Consider the following 16,996-nt stretch of genomic DNA (forward strand, 5'->3'; position numbering starts at 1 on the left):
AGAAAAGAACATAAATGACACATTAAATTTAATAACTATGGGAAAGTTGGCCTTTCTGATCATGCCCTGAACACTTTACATAGAATTGACTGGAAAAGCACCTGCTGTTTACATCACATCAAAACGTGGTATGAACGTAAATTTAATGAAGCCTGTGAAATTCTTATTAACCACTCTGATCTTAACAATAATGATGGTCTAATAATCTCAAGAATATGGTTGGCACATATTCTACCCACATAACCTTTCTCCCTAAGAGTTAATTATAAATAGGACTATAGGTAATCCAGGATCTTAAATTTAATATAACAATTCTCATGTTAAATTAGGACATCATTTCTGCTGTAATAAACTATCTGTATGAAAAAAATGTTTCTTTGATGTTATCTTAAATAGAATATAGCTTGTATGTAGTTATTTTATTTCATTTATTTATTATAATTTTATTTTATTTTTACTAGAGGTCAGGCCAGTAGAATAACTGTTGATCAGATCTTTGTCTCTTCAGCATACTAGGTGAAATGTAATATAGCTTGTCTCTGTATGTATGTATGTATGTATATATATATATATATATATATGTGTGTGTGTGTGTGTGTGTGTGTGTGTGTACTCCAGATGATGACCTTAATATGAAGGTCAAAACGTTGGGAAATTAAAATAATTATTTCTAACATGGTTGTAGAATTTATAATTTGTCTAAAAGGAATGCATATTCCTTGACTAAATTGAATAACTGTTGTAATAAATTTGGTATGAAAATCAGCAATAAAAAGACAAAGACAATGCAAACATCGACTGCATCCTGAATAGTGAACCTATAGAGCAAGTAAAACATTTCTATCATTTAGGCACAATTTTTGGTCAAGATGGTAAATTAAATATGGAAATAGACAGCAGAATTAGTAAAGCTGGTTTGGTAGGAATAAATTTATATGGAATAACAAAGAAATTAGTCGACACTAAATTACCTGTATAGAAGACAGTGTTCAAACCAATTTTAACTTATGGATCTGAGAGCTATGATAGAAATAAAATACTTGATCATAGACTGGAGAGTTCTGATAAAGATTAGTGCAGTAAAGAGATGGCATAAATGGCAGTATCACATTAAAAATGAGTATATTAGGAAAGAACTTGATATTGTTAGCATTCAGAAATGTGTTAGTAGAGCTACTCTCAGGTGGTATGGTCACTTAAACAGAATTCTAGAGGAAAGATTAGGAAAACAAGTGTTCTTTGCCGGGTTGGCAAGAAAAAGACCCAGAGTAAAACCAAGATGTAGATGGATTGATACAGTGAAAATGTGCTTTAAAAGACAGAAATATAAGATCTAATAATATTGGAATCTTCACAGATAAGAGGTTAATTTGGAGAAAAATTGTTGATTGGAAGTTAGTAATGGTGTAAATTTTTCATATAGTATTATGTTCACTCCCCTGATGTGTTTCCCCAGGGTGTATACAGGATAATTATGTACCCCCCCCCTCCCGAGGGTACATATCAAGAATTTGATGACAATATGATCTATCTATCTATATATCTGTGTGTGTGTGTGTGTGTGGCATAATGGATTTACTCAGCTGTAAGACGTATTTTTTAAAAATATTAAATGGCTGGAAGTCTAGAGATAAAAAATAAAACACTGTTTTTATTCAGCACTACTAGTTTTGTCTTTAAGAAGACTTCTTCAGGTGCACAATAAAAAGAGAAACAACCAATGCAAACTGTAAAGGGATAAAGTCTAAACAACAAAGCATTAGCATGAAAAGGTAAATATTAAATTGTTAGCGTCTGGATATTTAAACCTGTTCTCTGTATAACCTCATTGTTGGGTGGGTGCATGCGTTCAAGATTCCGTGAACACCAAAGTTGGATGGCAGCACAATGATAGTCTGAGAGATTATAAGTAATTGTTGTTAAGATGTATTGGATTAAGGGAGATTTCTTTAGATTCAACTATTCTTCTTTCCTGTTCATTGTAACAACAAAAGATATTATCAGATTTGTCCCATAAAACTGAATGGATTGGGTTTTCCTCATTAGTGTTAGAATTTAGAACATGGTTAGACAGAGTACTAGCTCTTGTTCTGCAGTATGTAATGTCTTTTGATGTTCTTCAGTGTGCAATTCGATGGATTTCTCCGTTTGGGCAAAATAAGGTTTATCACAGTTACACCATATCTGGTAAACGCTGGGATATTTAAGATTGTCATGTCTTTGTTTGGGTTGGCTCAGTAAGGAATGGAATTTTGAAAGAAGAGTGAATGAAGTCTGGATGTTGTATTTCTTAAGAACCTTTGCCAATCTTGGTGAAACAGAGCTGATATATAGTAGAGTAATGTGTGATCTCTTTCACTATTTGTATCTCTACTATGGCGAGGGAGTGGATTGAAAAGTAATTTATTAATTGTTTTCTTGGAATAGCCATTCTGTTGAAAAGTAGTACTTGGAATAGCCATTCTGTTGAAAAGTAGTACTTGGAATAGCCATTCTGTTGAAAAGTAGTACTTGGAATAGCCATTCTGTTGAAAAGTAGTACAAAGAAACTGAAGTTCTTTTATATCTTCTTCTTCACACAGGAGTGAGCGAGCACGATTGCCTAGTGCAGAGATGATTCCACATTTTTGAGGTGGATAATGGTGGGATTGCACGTCGAGGTATCTATTTGTATGAGTTGGTTTCCTATAGACTGAGATTTTTAATTTTTCAGAGATGTGAGTGAGTGAGTCTAACATCTAAGATCAACTTCTAATTCAACAGTAAATTTTATATTTGGGTGTTGACTATTCAGGTGGTCAAGGAAGTTCTGAAGAGATTCAGGACTGTGGCTCCAGCTTAAAAAGATGTCATCTATATATCTCTTCCATATTCTTGGTTTTAAAGGAAAAGAGGAGATGGCTTTCTCTTCAAAATATTCCAGATATATGTTTGCTAGTATTGGTGATAATGGGTTGCCCATGGCTAAGCCACATTTCTGTTTGTAAATAGTGTCTTTAAACTTGAAATAGCCGGAATTAATGCAGTGAGGTAATAAAGACATAACCTTTTTTGATAATTTCTCTTTTAAGGACTTCTTCTTCTGTAGGAATATTAGTAAACAGGGAGACGATATCAAAACTGGCCATGATTTCTTTTAGAGATTTTTATATAGAAATATTATCATAATATTAATCCTACTGGCTGTGGCATTGTTTATATATAGGATTTTTATTTATTTTATTTAATCTCTGTATTTCTAATAATTATTTTTAATTTATTTCCGAGTGTACCTATGTATTTATTTATTGCACACACAAGGGTTCACTCCGATTGGTTCAATGACCTTAACTCTTTCTTTCAGAATCCAAATAATCACTGACTCAAGACCAAAATACAAAATAAACACGATTGTTTATTTTGTATTTGCCTAGTGCAAAATACAAAATAAACAATCGTGATAATAACAAAAACAATATATATACACTTCAAACAAATATTACATAACTAACTACAAATTTAATTGGATCCAAGACTTTTTAAAAATAAACTTACACTTAAGACTAGACTAAACACTGTTTTCACAAGGACAAAATGTTCATAGCCAGTTTCTCTCTTTGGCAAGGCCCTTTTCCGAAGATTATATGACTTTATTCTTCATTTTCACAGGATCCTTTCTCATTACTCATGTAGCACACATTAATTCTTCCTAACTCATTTCTGTCTCTTTTAGTAAAAATAATAGTTAGATCCGGCATCCGTAATACAAATGAAACTTCCTAATCAGAGTTTTCTTGAACATTCCTTTAGAACATAAATAGCAATTTCTTCTTTTATTCACTAATGCTTATCGACAGTCTTAACTCTTCCATTTAAGTTCTTACAGTTCTATGATTCCCTTTTCGGAATCTACTATAAATCTTCCAATTAGCGTTTCCTCGAATATTCCTTTTAAAATGATCTATAGCAATATTTCCCTTTTATTTATCAATACTTATTCCACATTAAAACTTCATAGTTCCACGATTCCCTTTTCAGAATATACTATTAATTTTCTTCCAACTGTCACATAAAAAAACTCAATTTCCTCCGAATCTAAATGTCTGTCGTCCTGTGTTCTAATTTCTTTCCGAACACTATCTTGTTTACTCTCTCGTTGCTTGGATACCGAATCCTTTCTGTCAGCTGTCAATCACATATCAAACTTCTCTGCGAGCATGCTCACTCCATGAAAGTGGCAAGCGAGAAACTAGGTATGATGGCTGACACGTTGTCTCCATTAGCGACAAGAGAATGTCTTCATAAAACACAATTTATGATAATTTTAAACTACAATAAAATTCCTGTAAGTAATACAAATATCAAATTCAGTAAGTACATACATTTTTTTAAATGCTTTACATATCACTTTATGTAAAGTGATACCAATTTGTATCACTTTACATATCCATCGAATTGCACACTGAAGAACATCAAAGATACAATGCATAAGGCAGAACAAGAGCTAGTGTTCTGTCCAACCATGTTCTGAATTCTAACCCCGTCCATTCAGTTTTATGGGACAAATCTGATAATATCTTTCATTGCTGTGATGAACTGGAAAGAAGAATAGTTGAATCTAAAGAAATCTCCCTTAATCCAATACATCTTAACAACAACCTTAGTTATAATCTCTCAGACTGTCAATGTGCTGCCATCTAATTTTGGCATTCACAAGATTGTGAACGCCAAAGTTGGATGGCAAATGCCAAAGTTATTTAATATACTTTTTTAAAAAATATATATATATATATATATAGATAGATAGATATAAAGATATTTGTTCTTATTAAGCCTTTTTTTGTTGGAATTGAACAGTTTTCATCAGAGATTAGTAACATTTTTAAATTATATATATACAAATGGACAAATACCAACAATGAGGTTATACAGAGAACAGCTTTAAATATCCAGAAGGTAACACTTTGATATTTACCTTTTCACACTAACACTTTGTTGTTTAGACTTTATTCCTTTACAGTTTAGTTGGTGGTTTCTCTCTTTTTTTGTGCACCTGAAGAAGTCTTCTTAAAGACGAAACTAGTCATGCTGAATAAAAACAGTATTTTATTTTTTTTATCTCTCAGCTTCCAGTTATTTAATATATTTTAAAAAAATATAAATAGATAGATAGATATAAAGATATTTCTTCTTATTAAGCTTTTTTGTTGGAATTGAAATGTTGAAATTTGCTGCGTAGATAAACAAGATAGATAGAGAGAGAGAGGATAAAACTCGGGTGTTATTGGGATGTAGAAAGTAGTATTAGAACCTTAAAAGATATCACACACACACTCACTCACTCACTCACCCACTCATGTATACCACCTTTGATCATGACCATGATAGTAAAATTTTGTTGGGCATTGTAATTTTTAGTTCCATTGCTGTGTATGTTAATTAGTAAAATATTCATTTGATTAAAGGACACTTTTTCATAAATATTGAAATTATAGATTTAAAAGAATTTCTGAATTTCTTTACAGATCTTTGGATAAATAATACTAACATAAAAAAAAAATTACACCAAAAACTTACAAAATGCTTTAAATGATATAATAACAGTGGATGAATTAAAGGACAACCTAAGTAAAATGAAAAATGGTAAATCAGCAGGAGAAGATGTGATAAATTCCAAACTAAATTTTTTGGAAAAAACTTTCATCAGAGATTAATAAAATTTTTAAATGAAATATATACAAATGGACAAATACCAATAGAATACAAGTACACTTGGTCGTCGACTTACAACCGAATTCGGTTCTGGTTGACAGGTCGTATGTTGGCCATATATTTATTAACAGTATTCTTTAACCTTTCTAATCTTCTTATCATCTTTATAATTTATTTTTATAATCTTTCAAATTTATAATTATGTATATTGTACATAATGTGAAAAATAATACTGTACATACTGTACTATAAACACAAAAATACGATCTAAAATTAATGTAAAAATTAATACAAATGAAATTTACAAAATCAATTTTTAATCTTTGCTTGTGCTGGGTTGTGGATCGTCAGGGTCATGTTCTTGGGTTGAGGTAGGAGATGTTCTCTTGATGAGGAACAAGCTGAGCTTTGTTTGAACAGTTTGTTTCTTTTTTTCTTCATATATCTCATGATAACAACGCAAAGCATCTTGAATGATATGTTCAACCTTTGTGAATCGTTCGACATTAGGGTCCATTGCTTCGAAACTGGCGAGAGCTTTATTCAGTTGCGAAAAAGAATCTGATAAACTCTTTGCAGTGAAGTTCTTTTCTGGCTCCTCTTCTTTTTTCTCTTCTTCCTCTCTCGCTTTTTCTTCTGACATTCTCTGTGCTTCCAATTCAATCAACTCTTCATCTGAAAGTTCTTTTATTTCACAATCTAGCAATTCCTCTACGTCTTCTATTTCACATTCTAATTTAAGATTTTTTTGCAAGTTTAACTATTTTTTCTGTAATCACTTCCAGTTCTTCTCCTTTTTCAAATCCTTCATATGTATTTGCATAACATTTTAGACACTTTTTCCAAATTCCCGACATACAATTCTTTGTTACACATTCCCATGTGGTCGAAATATTCTTGATACACTGAAGAATGTTATACTGCTTCCAAAAGTCTCGCAAAGATAAATCGGCATCAGAATCTATCGCTTCGATGGCTTGTACGAATGTCATTCTGAGGTGTAGTGAGCCTTGAATGCTGAAATAGCACCCAGATCCATGGACTGAATGAGAGTGGTTGTGTTAGGTTGCATAAAAACCACTCTAACATCATGTTGAAGGTCGTTCAGATGAGGAGAGTGGCCAGGGGCATTGTCCATAATCAATAAAATCTTGAAAGGGGATACCTCTCTCTGCACAGTATTCACGAGCCTAGGGAATAAAGCAGTTCATGAACCAGTTTTCGAACAGTGCTTGAGTCATCCAAGCTTTAGGGTTTGAACGGTAGTAAATGGGCAGTGTGTGCTTGTTGATGTGCTTAAATGCACGAGGGTTTTCTGAACAATAAATGAGAAAAGGCTTCAGCTTAAAACCCGCGGCATTCCCACTGCAACAAAGTCAACCGATCCTTAAAAGATTTGAATCCTAGCATCCATTTTGCTTCTTGGTGTATGTACGTACAATTAGGCATGCATTTCCATTGCAAGCCGGTTTCATCTACGTTAATTATTTGTTCCAGTAGATAACCTTCTTCTTTGATTAAAGAGTTGAAACTATCAACAAATTTTTGGGTTTCATCTGCACTTCCTGCTTCTCCTGTGACATGTATATTATGCAAAGCAAATCTTTTTTTAAAACGCTTAAACCATCCAGTACTAGCCTGAAAATCTTCTGTGTAATCATCTCCGGTGCGTGATTTTAAACTCTGAAACAGACTTCTAGCCTTCGCTTGCACTGTGCAAAGGCTCATGTGTGAATTTTTCTGTATTAAATCTTCCATCCGCATAAACAACAATTTCTCCATTTCATGGATGAGTCCCTGTCATTGTTTGGTTAAAATTGTAGACTTCATAGGTGCGGAACCTTTCACAGCTTCCCGAATTCTTTCTTTGTTTTTAAGTGTCGATACCGTGGAATGTGATAACTTCAAGTCACGTGCTATCGTATTCACTTTCTTTCTGCCTTCATAGTTCTGGATAACTTTCATTTTACACTCTAAATCAATAGTTTCCTTAACTTCTTAGCTGGCGTATCTGTATTTGAAGGCATTTTCTTTTTACTAGACATTTTATGGGTAGTATTTCAGTATAATTTTAATTAATACACCACACGCAACAGATGCTTGAAAGCAACTGAGTGTATGTGAGAGATAGTTATCATATGCTGGTTATCATACGATAACTATCATATCCCATAGTTATCGTATGCGCAGATGCCTGATTTATTATTAATTTATTCATTAATTTGTTTATTTATTTTTTTGTGGTCGTAAGTCGATGACCAGGTGTATAATAATACCTATATTTAAAAAGTGAGATAAAACAAAACCTGCTAATTACAGAGGTATTAGTTTATTGAATACATGCTACAAAATATATAGCAGAATACTTGATGAAAAATTTTAAATATATAGTGAAAAAATATTATTAGAATGTCTAAATGGATTTAGAAAAGGATGCTCTACAATGGATGCAGCATTTTTGTTTAAAACTACTTATAGAAAAATGAAGAGAATTTAATTTAGAAACTCATCTTTTGTTTATAGATAGTGATAAAAACATTTGACAAAGTAAAAAGATATATACTGTTTCATATATTACAAAGAATAAATATACCTAATATTTTACTACATGCAATATTGAATCTATATGAAGAGAATGAAATAAAATTAAAAATAAATGAAAAAATGTCTGAAAAACAGTCTGTAAATCAAGGAGTATGACAGGGATGTCTTCTGCCTCCAACACTTTTCAATATTTATATTAATGAAATATTAACAGTGGAACACCTTAAACAATCCAGGTATAGAAATTTCCCATAATAACAAAATAAACATGCTATTATTTGCAGATGATCAGGTAATAATATCAGATAAGAAAGACTGTTTACAAAAAGCAATGTATAATTTAAACATTATAGTAGAAACACTTTCGAATGAAAATATCCATAGATAAAACTAAAACAATGGCATTTTGTGGACAGACTCCAGTTAGAAGTGAAATTGTTATTAATAATAAAATAATAGAATAGATTAGAACATGCAATCCAATATTGTACAAAAAGAAATACACTTAAAAATATACAATACTTTAGCAGTGCCTGCATTATTATATGGCAGCAAAATTTGGGCAATAAACAAACAAGATAAACAAAGAATAAAAACTAGTGAAATGAGATTCATGAGATGAACAGCAAAATACACATTAGTAGAACAAAAAAGGAACAATCATCATAAATCAAATTCCTGTCATGTACCCTCAAGGGGTGTACAGGATATGATAGTACTACATGAAAAATTTACATCATTACTAACTTCTTATCTACAATTTTCCTCCAAATCAGTCTGTTACTTGTCAAGACTCCAACATTATCAGATCTTATATTTCTATCGTCTAAGGCACTTTGTACCGTATCAATCCATCTATATCTTGGTCTTCCTCTGGGTCGTTTTGCTGCCAACCTGGCAGAGAATTTTGCTAATCTTTCTATGCCCATTCTGTTTAAGTGACCATACCACCTGAGATTAGCTCTGCTAACGCATTCCTGGATGTTGACAATGTCAAGTTCTTTCCTAATATCCTCGTTTTTAATATGATATTGCCATTGATGCCATCTGTTCATGCCTATAATCTTTCTCAGGACTCTCATATCTGCGGTCTCTAGTCTTTGGTCAAGTATTTTACTTCTGACCCAGCTCTCAGATCCATAAGTTAAAACTGGTTTAAACAAATATTTTAAAAGAACTAAAAATAAACTTAATAGAAGAAAAACTAAACAGCTATAAATAAAATTGAATAGAACATGTAAACCAAATGGCCAATATCCGATATCCTAAACAAATAATAAAATACAAAGCAATTGAAAAGAGAAAGTCAGGTTGACCTCAAAAGAGGATATCAGATGGATAATGAGACCGGAACAGACCAATATGGTCTATATCCGTAATTAGCACTCATATTTGTAAATTTAGGGACACAAAAACACACGTGTTGAACAGGTTATTTTATTAATTACTAACAAAATAAAACTTGACGTTTCGACCCCTGTATTGAGGTCATCATCGGAAGAATACAAGTGTATAAGCAACCAAGCTACATGCTCAGGCCCTGTATACCGGTAAACTAAATCGATGTAGTTAATTAATCCTTTTCCCTAGCCTGACCTCTAGTGATTAAAAATAAAATAAAAAATAAAATAAATAAATAAATAAAATAAATAGCTAAATAATACAACTACAATAAACTGCTAAAGTCCTCATGTATTAATATTCTTCTGGATAGTTCTAATTGTTTTATGATTTCTTTCAGTTGTTGAATGTTACAAACACTTCACCAGGTTGTTTTCTTGTAGTGGGATTTTTCTGTGGCTAATTTAGGTTGTTATACAGGTTGTAGATGGATCCTCCACATTCTTGAAATGGTTAGGCCATCATTTTTGTTGAGATTTGGGTTGTGTTTGAGCATTTCACATGACTCTTTAAATTTTCTCTCAAACCAGGTTTTGGTGCAGTGTAGGGACTTGGTATTTTTCCAATCTATTTTGTGGTGTGTTTGGAGTGCATGGTCATAAAGGCCGGTTTTTCCAAAATGGAAATTTTGGAAAAACCGGTATTTAATGTGTCGTTTGTGTTTGTCTTGTCTGATTGGGATAGTTCACCCTGTTTCCCCTGTGTATGGTATGTTACATGTGCATTGTATTTTGTATATCCCTGGGTGGGCTAGGTGTGGAAGAGGATCTTCAGAAGAACTGAGTAGGTGTGTTAACTTATTTGGGGGTTTAAAGGTGGTTTTAATGTTGTATTTGCGTAGTGTTCTGTCTATTTTTTCAGAAATGCCTCTAACATAAGGAATGGCAATCGCATTCCTGAAATCTTTTTTGTTCTTACTGGTATCTTTATGGAGGATCTTGTGAATAGTTTTTTTTACTGTATCCATTTTTTTATAAATGTTTGGTTGATGAACTTGTATTCCTGGTTTAGAGCCTGTTCATTAGAACAAATAGTTAGAGCTCTTGTGTTTAAGGGTGTTTATGATACCTAGTTTTTGTGTTGGGTGGTGGTAAGAATTTTTGTGTATGTATTGGCCTGAGTGTGTGTGTAGGTTTGCAGTAAACTGAGAAGGAGAGACATCCAGAGGGAAGACGTGTGACAAGTGTGTCTAGGAAAGGAAGGGAGATGTTTTTTTCCATTTCAGTGGAAAAATTGTTTAGGTGGCTAAGGAATGTATTTAGAGCTTCGTGGCCGTGGGGCCAAATGGCAAAAATATTGGGCTTTAGACATGCTGTCTCTAGAGCATGTTGCTCAAAGTCTTCCATATAAAAGTTAGCTATTGGGGTGGAAAGTGGTGAACCCATGGCTGTACCTTCTTTTTGAAGGTAAAAATTGTTTTGCCACACGAAATATCCGGAGCGGAGTACGTGGGCAAAGAGGGCCATGATGTCGTGTGGAAATATGTTCTGTAGGAGCAAGATAGTGTCATTGATTGTCATACTAAAAGAAAGAATCATCATAATCCATGGAGATGTGAACGACAAGCAGTACAGCCTCTACGGTAAGCTAAAGATACGTGTTTCCTTGTTAACGAATTGACTAGCCTTTTTGAAACGATGTAGTGACAGCAACTTAATACCAAACTGCATTAAGCTAAAGAAGAAGTTTAAATCGGCCAAAGCGCTCTGCATTTATGCCCGGCTGGAAAAAGCCTTGTTACAAGAATAAATCCACTAGACACGTAAAAATCTGGCATCCGCCCAAGCCAAAGTTCTACAACTTGAATTAGAGCTATCCGACTACGTTATTCCAGAAATTTGGGAGATTTTAGACAGGATCACAGACGACTCGGCCAAGCACTTATTACTGAAAAAAATAGAAAAATTAGTAATGAAATTTCAAGCCATACAACAACAATAGAAAGGCACAAGACCATCAAGATGCCATAACGAAAGGAACAGCCAATCACAAACCGGGATCATAAGGAGCAGCCAATCACCCACAAATGAAGTTAGGAGCAACCAACCACCATCGGACCACTGCCTGGTTATCAACCAATCAAACCACAATCTCATCCAAGGTGAACTCTCGCTGCTAAAGAAAGGTTTAAACTACGCCATTGCTCTGAGGTCAGTGAACAAACTTGATATCGTGTATCATATTGAGAGAGGTTTAAGATTCCTCCCACCATTTTGGCTGATAAAATATGAATGGAAACATTGTGTATACTAAATTCAAACAAAAAACTAAGCACTAACTTAAACAAAACTGAAAAGCTAGCTCGTAAATCCTTAAAAAATAACCAGGACATTATAATCACGAAAGCAGATAAAGGCAATGCCACTGTTCTTTTAGACCATACAACATACATTGAAAAAATGAATCATTTAATATCGGACCACAACACCTACCAAATGGTAAACTACAACCCCACAAAACATAACAAAAAAAAACAAAACTGAATTAATCAAATCCGTCTACACATGGCCTGAAGAAACAACAAAAAAATTAATACCTCTTTATGTCCGTGTGCCCAGAATTTATGGCCTGCCAAAAATACACAAACCAAGCACACCACTGCGCCCGATTATCACTTACCCAAAAAATTAGCAGCCACACTCAAGAAATTGGTAGGTCGGTCCTCTTCCTACATAAAAAATACACAACATTTCATTAATAAAATTAAAAACATTACTCAATGACCAAGATTTATTAGTCATAACTTTTATTTGACATAATTTCTTATTTGTCAATTATTTATTTGACATAACTTCCATTTTCACCAATGTCCCAATCAATGACACTATCTTGCTCCTACAGAACATATTTCCACACGACATCACATCCCTCTTTGCCCACGTACTCCGCTCCGGATATTTCGTGTGGCAAAACAATTTTTACCTTCAAAAAGAAGGTACAGCCATGGGTTCACCACTTTCCACCCCAATAGCTAACTTTTATATGGAAGACTTTGAGCAACATGCTCTAGAGACAGCATGTCTAAAGCCCAATATTTGGCTCAGATACATCGACGATATTTTCGGCATTTGGCCCCACGGTCACGAAGCTCTAAATACATTCCTTAGCCACCTAAACAAACAACACAAACGTATCCAATTCACCATTGAAATGGAAAAAAACAACTCCCTTCCTTTCCTAGACACACTTGTCACACGTCTTCCCTCTGGCTGTCTCTCCTTCTCAGTTTACCGCAAACCTACACACACACTCAGGCCAATACATACACAAAAATTCTTACCACCACCCAACACAAAAACTAGGTATCATAAGCACCCTTAAACACAGAACCCTAACTATTTGTTCTAATGAACATGCTCTAAACCAGGAATACAAGATCATCAACCAAGCATTTATAAAAAATGGATACAGTAAAAAAACTATTCACAAGATCCTCCATAAAGATACCAGTAAGAACATAAAAGATTTCAAGAATGCTATTGCCATTCCTTATGTTAGAGGCATTTCTGAAAAAATAGACAGAACACTACGCAAATACAACATTAAAACCACCTTTTTGTTCTAATGAACATGCTCTAAACCAGGAATACAAGATCATCAACCAAACAAAGTTAACAAGTTAACACACCTGCTCAGTTCTTCTAAAGATCCTCTTCCACACCTAGCCCACCCAGGGGTATACAAAATACAATGCACATGTAACATACCATACATAGGAGAAACAGGGCGAACTATCCTAATCAGATAAGACGAACACAAACGACACATTAAATACCTCCATTTTGGAAAAACCGGCCTTTCTGATCACGCACTCCAAACACCCCACAGAATAGATTGGAAAAATACCAAGTCCCTACACTGCACCAAAACCCGGTTTGAGAGAAAATTTAAAGAGTTGTGAAATGCTCAAACACAACCCAAATCTGAACAAAAATGATGGCCTAACCATTTTAAGAATGTGGAGGACCCATCTACAACCTGTATAACAACCTAAACTAGCCATAGAAAAATCCCACTACAAGAAAACAACCTGGTGAAGTGTTTGTAACATTCAACAACTGAAAGAAATCATATAATAATCAGAACTATCCAGAAGAATATTAATACATGAGGACTTGCAGTTTATTGTAGTTGTATTTATTTACTTAAATATAAAGAGCCAACTTCGCCATTGCTCCCAATAAAATACCTAGTGAGGATATTATGATCCAGATCGAGCGCGGAATCCGCCACCTTCCACATCAAGTCGCCAACAGTGTAAGACTGGATGTAGCCTGTGTCCTTTCCAAAGCAAGACCACCAAAAACCAACATATCAAACAAGGAATATAAAGCTCTACAGGAAATGAAGAATAATAAAGAATTAGTTATCACCAAAGCGGATAAGGGAAATGCAACTGTAGTACTTAACCAAAAGGACTACACAGGTAAGCTGAATGCTCTTCTATTAGATCGGGCCACTTACCTCCCTATCAATTACAATCCCACCAACTCTCAAATTAGAAAACTTCACAGGCTCCTTAAGAGAGTCACTTCTTGGCCTGTAGAAGTTACCAACAGATTAAAGCCGTTTAACTCTATACCTTCCCGTATTTACGGACTCCCAAAAATACACAAAGAAAATGTGCCATTACGTCCCATAGGTGGATGGCATTGATTCCCCCACATACAAATTAGCTAAACATTTGGCCAAAGAGCTCACACACTATACTGGCAACACACCATCACACATAAAAAACTCAGCCCATTTCAAAGCCAGCATAGAAAACCTTACACTCCAACATACTGACATAATGGTCAGCTTTGATGTGTCCTCTTTATTTACAAATGTCCCACTCAAGGAAAGTTTAGAGCTAATCCAAGCTAAATTTTCTCCCGATATCTCAGCCTTATTTCAGTTCACAATGAACTCAGGCTATTTCGTTTGGCAGGGAAAATTCTACAAACAAATAGAGGGGACAGCCATGGGTTCACCACTCTCCCCACCCTTGGCCAATTTCTTTATGGAGACCTTTGAAGAAAAAGCCTTAGCCTCTGCCCCACAAAAATCAGGCATATGGCTTCGCTATACGTTGATGATGTGTTCGCCATTTGGCCACATGGCTCTGAAACACTTCTCTCCTTCTTTACACACTTAAACAACCAACACCCCAGAATCAAATTCACTCTGGAAAAAGAGGAAAACAACAGCCTCCCTTTCCTAGACACACTAGTCACCCCGCCAGCCTAATGGATCCTTGGTTTTCTCAGTTTACAGAAAACCCACCCATACAGGCAGATACATTCACCAACAATCCCCCCCCCCCCTTCACAACAATATGGAGTAGTGAAAACACTGTACAACAGGGCTAAACTAATCTGTTCAAACGACTTGGCCCTAAACACTGAACTAAATCACATCCTCAACACTTTCTCAGCCAATGGCTACCCCCCCAAAAAATATTAGAACTTATAAACCACAGATCCCCTCCCCCCCCACAACAAGGATTACTCTAAATCCATCACCATTCCCTACATCCGAGGCACCTCAGAAAAGATTACCAAAATCTTAAAAAAACATGACCTCACCTCCTGTTACAAACCTTACAGAAAATTGGCATCCCTTATCCGCTCCACTAAAGACCAACCACTTCCCCTAGACCTACCTGGTGTTTACCAGGTCCCTTGCAGTTGTAAACTGTCTTACTTTGGCCAAACAGGCAGGACAGCGAATATCAGAATTTCGGAACACAAGGACTACATCCGTTTTCACAACTACAGTCATTCTGGGCTTGCGGACCATGCTCTGGATGCACGCCACAGAATACGGTGGAAGAAAGCTACAGTGATACACCGTAGCAAATACAAAAAATTTGAAAGACTCTTTATGGAATCAGCCTCAGCCCTAAGAAATTCTCCAAACCTCAACAAATTTGGTTGTATGCAACTGCCCCAAATTTGGGAGGCCTACATCTGCAGACCTTCAGCCCAACGGCCAAGAACACCTACTTAGCCCGCTAGAGGGCACCATCAGGACTGTTAGGAGAACAATAGCTTCATCTCTTCATTCCCAGTTTCTGTGTTGTAGTGCCTACGTGCACGTAACTTTTTTGTAAGTTCCTTTAGAAAATGGCAACGTGATGTTGCCAAAATATCGGAAAATATTTATTAAAGTTTAATTTAATTTATATCCTTAACTACGTTGTTCTATTCCTCATCATCATCATCAAATTCCTGCCATGTACCCTCAAGGGGTGTACAGGATATGACAGTACTACATGAAAAAATTACATCATTACTAACTTCCTATCTACAATTTTCCTCCAAATCAGTCTGTTACTTGTCAAGACCCCAACATTATCAGATCTTATATTTCTATTGTCTAAGGCACTTTGTACTGTATCAATCCACCTATATCTTGGTCTTCCTCTGGATCGTTTTGCTGCCAACCTGGCAGAGAACACTTGTTTTGCTAATCTTTCCTCTCCCATTCTCTTTAAGTGACCATACCACCTGAGATTAGCTCTGCTAACGCATTCCTGGATGCCGACAATGTCAGTTCTTTCCTAATATTCTCGTTTTTAATATGATATTGCCATTGATGCTTAAGAAGATTAGCCTCGATTAAGAAGATTAGCCTCGTATTTTGTGTTGAATACTATGGCTACTCCTTCTTTTCCTTGATTGTCATTTCCTGAATATAACATTTTGTATTTATTGCTCAGAAAGATCTCACCAGTTTTGGTCTTTTTTGTTTCAGTCACCCCTATTATGTCGATCTGGTACTTATCTAATTCCTCAGCTAGCTCCATTTCTTTGCCATTCAGGCTTCTTACTTCTTACGTTGATAGTACCGATCTTTAACTCTGGTGATGTTGAGTTGGGGTTTGTTTTCAGATTTGTTCCAGTAGCTGACTTTTCGCTGTTCGCCCTGGTTCCCTGGCGAAAACAACGGGGGCCTTGTTTAACCGGGCGACACCCCAGCCGGCATGAAATTTTGTCATGTTGTGCCATCATTTTTTATTTTGGTTTAACCAATAAGAATACAATTTGGTCGGCTAAATCCCAAATTGCCAGCCCATCCTCGTTCGTTCAGTATCAAAGTAGATACTCAACAGGGTGTACCACGAGAAGGTGAGGATTGGACATTAGGTCAGAAGCCCTGGTCGGTTCTCTGCATTCCTTTAAAGGCTATGTTGAGGTCTTCTCTCAGTTATACAGCTTTGACCCTTAAGCACCCCTGTTCTATTCCTTAAGTGTTTTAATAATAAAGAGCCAACGGGCTTCATTTCGGCGATATAAACATTAATTATGAAACTCTCCGATTCTAATCTTTGAGTTTCTTATTCGGTTTTAAAACAATGTGGGATCTAATACCCTTT

General features: G+C 35.2%; 1 protein-coding gene across 1 annotated transcript in view; it reads left to right on the top strand.

The window, feature by feature from the left end:
• Wwox (WW domain-containing oxidoreductase) overlaps positions 1 to 16,996 on the top strand; it is a 170,531-nt gene that overhangs the window by 62,437 nt on the left and 91,098 nt on the right. The gene's annotated exons all lie outside the window — the stretch shown is intronic.

The sequence above is a fragment of the Typopeltis vanoorti genome, chromosome 18 (genome assembly GCF_054136105.1).
Source record: "Typopeltis vanoorti isolate ZY-2024b chromosome 18, IOZ_Tvanoo_1.0, whole genome shotgun sequence".
NCBI lineage: Eukaryota > Metazoa > Arthropoda > Arachnida > Uropygi > Thelyphonidae > Typopeltis > Typopeltis vanoorti.